Source organism: Pungitius pungitius, chromosome 3, assembly GCF_949316345.1.
Source record: "Pungitius pungitius chromosome 3, fPunPun2.1, whole genome shotgun sequence".
Lineage (NCBI taxonomy): Eukaryota > Metazoa > Chordata > Actinopteri > Perciformes > Gasterosteidae > Pungitius > Pungitius pungitius.
This window is the reverse complement of record NC_084902.1, coordinates 19,582,924-19,590,901: the sequence shown is the minus strand read 5'-3', so window position 1 is coordinate 19,590,901 and position 7,978 is coordinate 19,582,924. Positions and strand designations below refer to the sequence as shown.

General features: G+C 43.4%; 1 long non-coding RNA gene across 1 annotated transcript; it reads right to left on the bottom strand.

Moving 5' to 3' along the window:
* Positions 1–2,615: 2,615 nt before the first annotated feature.
* LOC134126992 (uncharacterized) lies at positions 2,616–7,678 on the bottom strand. Its single transcript, XR_009955927.1, has 3 exons — positions 7,229–7,678; positions 3,426–3,584; positions 2,616–3,327 (listed from the first exon to the last, which is right to left on the bottom strand). It is a non-coding gene; the product is annotated as an uncharacterized LOC134126992 (long non-coding RNA).
* Positions 7,679–7,978: the final 300 nt, after the last annotated feature.

The window sequence follows — 7,978 nt, the reverse complement described above, 5'->3', positions numbered from 1 at the left end:
CGATAACAGCATAAACTCACGCGAGACTACGAGCTGTGGCTCCGCTCTGGGCAGAATACGTCAATTTATTAATTAAATTAAAAATGTAATTATATTGAACTGTTCGTGTTATTTGTCTAGTTTAGATATGTCAAACTTGCGACACGCTGCCGAACGGCTGCGGCGTCCAGACCAGTCCGCCACTGGACTGCGTACTGCAAGCTGCCCCGCGTCTGCCTTTCCTTCAGTCAGCTGTTAGTTCCGTTCCTGCTGATCCTACACCGCAGCCGACAGTAAACTCAAATGAGTTTGACAAACGTCCTCTAAAGTGTACAAAGTCAATAACCTCAGCAAGGAGAGTAAACTGACTCATTTTGTTCGTTAGATCAGCCGGAGACGCGGGAAAAAGAGTAGAAAAAAAAAAAGAGATTTTTGGGACGGGACTCGAACTCGAGATCCCCACGGGAAAAACGTTGGAGCATGCTTAGAGCTAAAGGCCCACTTGAGAATCTGGGAGGAAAACGTCCCTGATAAGGGGTTCATGGCTCTCTGCAAAAAATACAGTGAATAGTCACACTAAAAAAATTATAACTGCCTTCCTGTTTGTCTTAGAGAAAATTCCTCAGAGACTTTTTTAAGTCTCCCTTTAATACATATGGTAAAAAATCAGCAGACTTGTAGATTAAACGGCGTGCCGGCGGGGCTTCGTCAAAATCTTCCAGGGGGCGCAATGGAGGCAATTTTTCACTTTTGATCCAAAACTCCACATCAGGTCTGTAAAGGTCATCACGTAGGATACTCAGAGGTTTTCAAGAGTTTTGGAGTGTGCCGAGGCTCAGAAGATGTGCTTGAACTTTCATGCAAAGATGACGTCGTCACAGCAACAAAGTTGGTCCAAAACTCCCAATTCTCACTGTGAGCCATCGTCACAGTCGTACGTCTTATATTCCCAGATTTGAAGTTGATCACATTAAAGGGCTAGGAAATGGACATCTAAATGTAGAAACTTTGCATTGACCTAAGCCAATAGGTGGCGCTATACTTTTTCGAAAATCACTGCATGGCATTACTTTAAGGCCTACACAAGCATCACGAATAAACATTTCTAGCCAGAAATATCAATGTTCCTTGGAGTTATACCATTTTCCGTTCTGGAAAAAAATCTTCCAAAATTGTCCAAACTGCACGCACGCTCACGCCCAGGTAGTTTTATGAAAACTCTTGATTTTAATAACTTTTGACCCCAAGGGTGTCAGGAACCACTTGCCAGATTTTGAAATGGATCGGATTTAAACTCTCGGAGGAGTTCGTTTGTTTGTAAATGCAAAAATTGAAGGAAATGGCCAAAAATACACAGAATCACCACAGCGCCCCCTAATGTTCAAATATTCTGGGAAAATTTGGGGATGTTCTAGGACTCAATGTGAACATGTCCTCAAAATTTGGTGAAAATGACGGTTAGAAAAAAAAAAAGTTATAGGCCTTTGAATTTGCAGGACACAAACCTACAAACTTCATTGGTCCATAACTTTATTGAAAAATGAGATATCAACATTCTTTCAATAACTTTTGATCGCATCGAGCCAACGATCATTTTGCCGAAGATTTCGTAAGAATCGGACCAAGCGTCGGGGAGGAGTTCGCAAAAACGTGTTTTTCACAAAATTCAAAATGGCGGCCATAAAACGGTAGGCGCATTTGCATACCATAATTTTTTTTGTGTACAGCACATCCAAGAGAACCTGTGTGAAAAGGTTCCAAGTCGATCGGTGAAAGTAAAAAAAATAATTAACATTGCGATCACTTTGGGGGGCGCTAGAGAGTTCTTTTTTTTCTCCTCTAATTGCGGGACCCGAATCATACGTCAATTTTGCGCACTTCTGATGCGCGTGCAAAAATTCAAGAGTTTTTGAACATGATGAAGTCCCCAAAAGTGCGTTCGAAGTGGCGAAATAATAACGTAGAAGAAAAAAAATTAAAGCTGCAAGCAGCGATGAACGGGCCTTCGCCTATTCTCGCGCGTCGGGGTGGGGCGGCGGTCGGCCGGGCTCGCGGGTCAAAAAAGACTAAAGAGACTAAACGAATCACTCTCGGGGCTGCCATTCAAACCTGAATCTGCGGCCTCGCGAACGGAATCCACCGACGCCGGGCTGTTGCCCCGCTGCAAAAGACCTGCGGAGTAATTGTTACGGGTCTCGGGCACGATGACCACAATAAGTATCACAGCAACACTTGTCTCGTTCTCCAGTTTGCGTCTGTATAATTGATTCAACACATATACACATCCAGTGCATTTTTCTTGTCCTGTATATCTTAGATATCATAGATGCAGTCTCAATCAAGGTTAATTCCCAGAAATATCCACCTGTAATTACCTTAGCTGTTATTTCTGCCTACTATAGTTCCTATTGACCAACTACATAAGGGATATTTCCATACCATATTGACTATGATAAACGTATACAACTCTTATTCACATATGGACGTTGCACTTTAGAATGTGTATTGATTAACTCGGCATGTACCAAACCATATTGACAAGTAAAAAAAACAAAATATGACTAAACATGACTGAATAAATCACCGCCCAAAACATGTTAAAGATAAGTGGCATTATAAGTACAATTTAAGTGCTACCATTTGTTAGTGCTACGGTTTGCTAGTGTTTTGGTCAAGGTAGAGTCTAAAAAGGTGTGTCTTGAGTTTTCGACGGAAGATGGAGAGGCTCTCTGCGGTCCTGATGTCATCAGAGAGCTCATTCCACCATCTGGGAGCAGGACAGCAAAGAGTCGCCATCTCGTCGAGTGCTTTTCTCTCAGTGAGGGAGGAACAAGCAGCTTGCCAGATGCAGATCGGAGTGCGTGGGTTGGGATGCAGGGTTTCACCATGTCCCGGATGTAGACTGGTCCCGATCCATTCACAGCGTGGTCCGTCAGTACCAATGCTTTGAACTGGATGCGGGCAGCCACTGGTAACCAATGAAGTGAAGGGAGAAGCGGTGTGGTGTGGGAGTATTTCAGAAGGTTGAAGACCAGTCGAGCTGCTGCATTCTGGATGAGCTGCAGTGGTCGAATGGCGGTAGCAGGGAGACCTGCCAGCAGAGAGTTACAGTAGTCGAGGCGAGAGATGACAAGAGCCTGAATCAGTACCTGCGCCGCCTTCTGAGTGAGAAGGGGTGGTATTCTCCTGATGTTAACGGTGTTCGCCAAAGTTAACGGTCAGGTCCTGAGTGGGCGAGTTTTTTCCAGGGAAGAAAAGTAGTTCAGTCTTGTCGGGGTTGATCTTCAGGTGATGGGCGGACATCCACTGGGAGATGTCAGTCAGACATGCAGAGATCCGTGCCGCCACCTGAGTGTCCGAGTCGGGGAAGGAGAGAATTAGTTGGGTGTCTGTGTTTTACAATTATGCAGACAGAACAAAATATACATAAAGAAATGCTTTCCCACCTCGCTGGAGTTGAAAGCCACGTGTCCAATGTGCCATTCCCATTGCATGTGTACAGACTGTAAAGCCCTCTGAGGCAAATGTGTAATTTGCGATTTTGGCCTATACAAAATAAAATGAATTGAATTGAATTGATGGTGGCATGACTTTGCACGGGCCATCTGAAAATATTTGAGCACCAACGTGTATTATCAGAATACGATTATGGCTGTCAACAGATTATAGACAATTGACTAGTTAATCACACGTTTTGAAAACATTTATCTTGATTACAATATTTTTTTCTCTTATATTAACTGTTTACAGTTTAGTAATTTGTCGTTTCAACTCCATAATGAGCTTGACGTGTGTATATTATTTCTTTGGAATGAGGGGCATATTAATCATATCATTTAATGTTAGATTCATGCTCATTGTGAAGGCAATAAATATATAACATATTGAAAAGCATTGAAGACGCACAATACATTACGTGTCATTTAGCTGCGCCCGGCTGCACGCTGCGGGCAGATTATAGACAATGAAGTTAAACAACAAAGTAGTTAAGTTAGCTGCTGCGAGTAGTAGTGTGTAAATAAAGTGATTCAATCGGGCCAAGTTATTTAGGGCACACGGAAACGTAAACAAAGTGGCGCTGATAGAGTGAAGAGGGGTCTTTTATCCCCGTGAAGCTACCGTAGTTAGCTCAGCTAAAAGACGTATGCTGGTTGTTATTGTTCAGTGCTAAATAAAAACCCTCTTGAATGTAGAACACAACTCACGTCTGGCCTCATACCATGACAGGCACATTAATGTTGACAATTAACTTCGTTAGCCTTGTGTTCACCTTTCCTGCCGGTCCGTCTCTGACCGTAGTCGGAGTTTGCAGGGGGAGGCGTTGCTGTCTGCTCCAGGGCCAAAGTACTGTCGGCTAAGTAAACTTTGGGGTTAATTCCCTTCGTCCCGGGGTTGGTGAATAAAAGTCCGCTTTACTTTCTTTGAGGATTTATTAATCTAACACTGAGTAACACAGTTACAGTACAGACAATTCTCCGGCCGCTACATCCACTCCGTCATCACAACAACAACACAACTTCCTCATGCGCTCTCCCCCTCCGTAGCCCGTGCGTGTAGCTCTTAAAGGGGCCGCACCATTTTCTCTAGTAACATCACAATCACGTATGTTGCAGAATACGTCTATTTAAATCCAGATGTAAATATATTGAACTGTCCGTGTTATTTGTCCAGGTTAGATGTGTCGTTACTCGCAACCAGCTGCCCGGTCCGCCAGCTGAGTGCCTCAGTCTGCTGTTTCATTCTGTTCATGTGCCACGGAGCAGCTTCTGTCCTTAAACTGAAACGATTTTCACAAACCTGCTCTTAAGTGTAGTTATTTAAGTCAAACACATCAGCAAGGAGCGTAAACTGAATCATTTTGTTCGTTAGATCAGACGACACGCGTTTAAAAAGAGGAGGAAAAAAAAATGATTTCGTCGGGAGTCGATCCCACGACCATAACTTCGGGGGGCCAACACCTTACTCACTGAGCTATTCTTCCAGATGGATTTTAGAATTCGAAAAGTCATTGAAATAGGAATGGTCACTCTCCGCCAAAAGTACAGGTAATATTCACACTAAAAAAATTATAACTGCCTTCCTGTTTGTTTTAGAGAAAATTCCTCAGAGACTTTTTTAAGTCTCCCTTTAATACATTTGGTAAAAAATCAGCGGACTTGTCAGTCAAACAGGGTGCGGGCGGGGCTTCGTCAAAATCTTCCAGGGGGCGCAATGGAGGCAATTTTTCACTTTTGATCCAAAACTGCACATCAGGTCTGTAAAGGTCATCACGTAGGATACTCACAGAGGTTTTCAAGAGTTTTGGAGTGTGCCGAGGCTCAGAAGATGTGCTTGAACTTTCATGCGAATATGGCGACGTCACAGCCACAAAGTTGGTCCAAAACTCCCAATTCTCACTGTGAGCCATCGTCACAGTCTTACGTCTTATATTCCCAGATTTGAAGTTGATCAGATTAAAGGGCTAGGAAATGGACATGTAAATGTAGAAACTTTGCATTGACCTAAGCCAATAGGTGGCGCTATACTTTTTCGAAAATCACTGCATGGCATTACTTAAAGGCCTACACAAGCATCATGAATATACATTTATAGCCAGAAATATCAATGTTCCTTGGAGTTATACCATTTTCCGTTCTGGAAAAAAATCTTCCAAAATTGTCCAAACTGCACGCACGCTCACGCCCAGGTAGTTTTATGAAAACTCTTGATTTTAATAACTTTTGACCCCAAGGGTGTCAGGAACCAGTTGCCAGATTTTGAAATGGATCGGATTTAAACTCTCGGAGGAGTTCGTTCATTTGTAAATGCAAAAATTGAAGGAAATGGCCAAAAATACACAGAATCACCACAGCGCCCCCTAATGTTCAAATATTCTGGGAAAATTTGGGGATGTTCTAGGACTCATTGTGAACATGTCCTCAAAATTTGGTGAAAATGACGGTTAGAAAAAAAAAAAGTTATAGGCCTTTGAACTTTCAGGACACAAACCTACAAACTTCATTGCTCCATAACTTTATTGAAAAATGAGATATCAACATTCTTTCAATAACTTTTGATCGCATCGAGCCAACGATCATTTTGCCGAAGATTTCGTAAGAATCGGACCAAGCGTCTGGGAGGAGTTCGCAAAAACGTGTTTTTCACAAAATTCAAAATGGCGGCCATAAAACGGTAGGCGCATTTGCATACCATAATTTTTTTTGTGTACAGCACATCCAAGAGAACCTGTGTGAAAAGGTTCCAAGTCGATCGGTGAAAGTAAAAAAAATAATTAACATTGCGGCCACTTTGGGGGGCGCTAGAGAGTTCTTTTTCTTCTCCTCTAATTGCGGGACCCAAATCATACGTCAATTTTGCGCACTTCTGATGCGCGTGCAAAAATTCAAGAGTTTTTGAACATGATGAAGTCCCCGAAAGTGCGTTCGAAGTGGCGAAATAATAATAATAATAATAATTCTTGCAATTTCAATAGGGCTTTCGCCCGACTTTCAGTCGGCTCAGGCCCTAATTAAAGCTGCAAGCAGCGATGAACGGGCCTTCGCCTATTCTCGCACGTCGGGGTGGGGCGGCGGTCGGCCGGGCTCGCGGGTCAAAAAAGACTAAAGAGACTAAACAAATCACTCTCGGGGCTGCCATTCAAACCTGAATCTGCGGCCTCGCGAACGGAATCCACCGACGCCGGGCTGTTGCCCCGCTGCAAAAGACCTGCGGAGTAATTGTTACGGATCTCGGGCACGATGACCACAATAAGTATCACAGCAACACTTGTCTCGTTCTCCAGTTTGCGTCTGTATAATTGATTCAACACATATACACATCCAGTGCATTTTTCTTGTCCTGTATATCTTAGATATCATAGATGCAGTCTCATTTAAGGTTAATTCCCAGAAATATCCACCTGTAATTACCTTAGCTGTTATTACTGCCTACTATAGTTCCTATTGACCAACTACATAAGGGATATTTCCATACCATATTGACTATGATAACGCTGCGGGCAGATTATAGACAATGAAGTTAAACAACAAAGTAGTTAAGTTAGCTGCTGTGAGCACGGTTCTACTCATAGTGTGTAAATAAAGTGATTCAATCGGGCCAAGTTATTTAGGGCACACGGAAACGTAAACAAAGTGGCGTTAATAGCGTGAAGAGGTGTCTTTTGACGCTGTAAAGCTACCGTAGTTAGCTTAGCTAAAAGACGTATGCTGGGTAAGACTGGAGAACGCACAAGGAAAACGTAATCACTCACCGTCAAAAGCGTTTCCACTTCGTTGAGTACATGTGGACGTAACCATCGGTGTGTAGTTAGCAAGCTGGCTGACTGGCTGGCCCGTCCGGCAATCGCTAGCTCCTCTCTCTAGCCCAGTTAGCTGTCCGTGCCGTCGAGCAGATATAACAAGCCCTTAAACAAAACGTACCTCACTGGCTGCACACATCCAAGAGGGAATGAGAACACTTTGCTTACATCCACATAGTAGTAATAGTTCATGAAGTATAGGTGTGTAGTTAGCAGTTTAAAATACGGAGCGGTGATACTGTGCCTGTTCAACACAAACCCGGAATCCAGTGGCGTACATGCGCAGACTACGTGCGCACAGCCGCGCACGTAGTCTGCGCATGTCCGTCAACCAAGAATAGGGAATTCTGGGTGATGAAGTTCTTTAACTTACCAGTTCCCCGTAACATCTATTTACATCACAAAACGTATTTGCATCTCCACCCGTATGTTGCAGAATACGTGTATTTAAATCCAGATGTAAATATATTGAACTGTCCGTGTTATTTGTCTAGGTTAGATATGTCAAACCCGCGACACGCTGCCGAACGGCTGCGCCGTGAGCCAGCTGTCCTGCATCAGCCTTACCTTCTTCTGTCAGCTGTATGCGCGGCCACGGAGCAGTTTCTGGCCTTAAACTGAAACGAGTTTGACATACCTGCTCTTAAGTGTACAAAGTCCATAACCTCAGCAAGGAGAGTAAACTGAATCATTTTGTTCGTT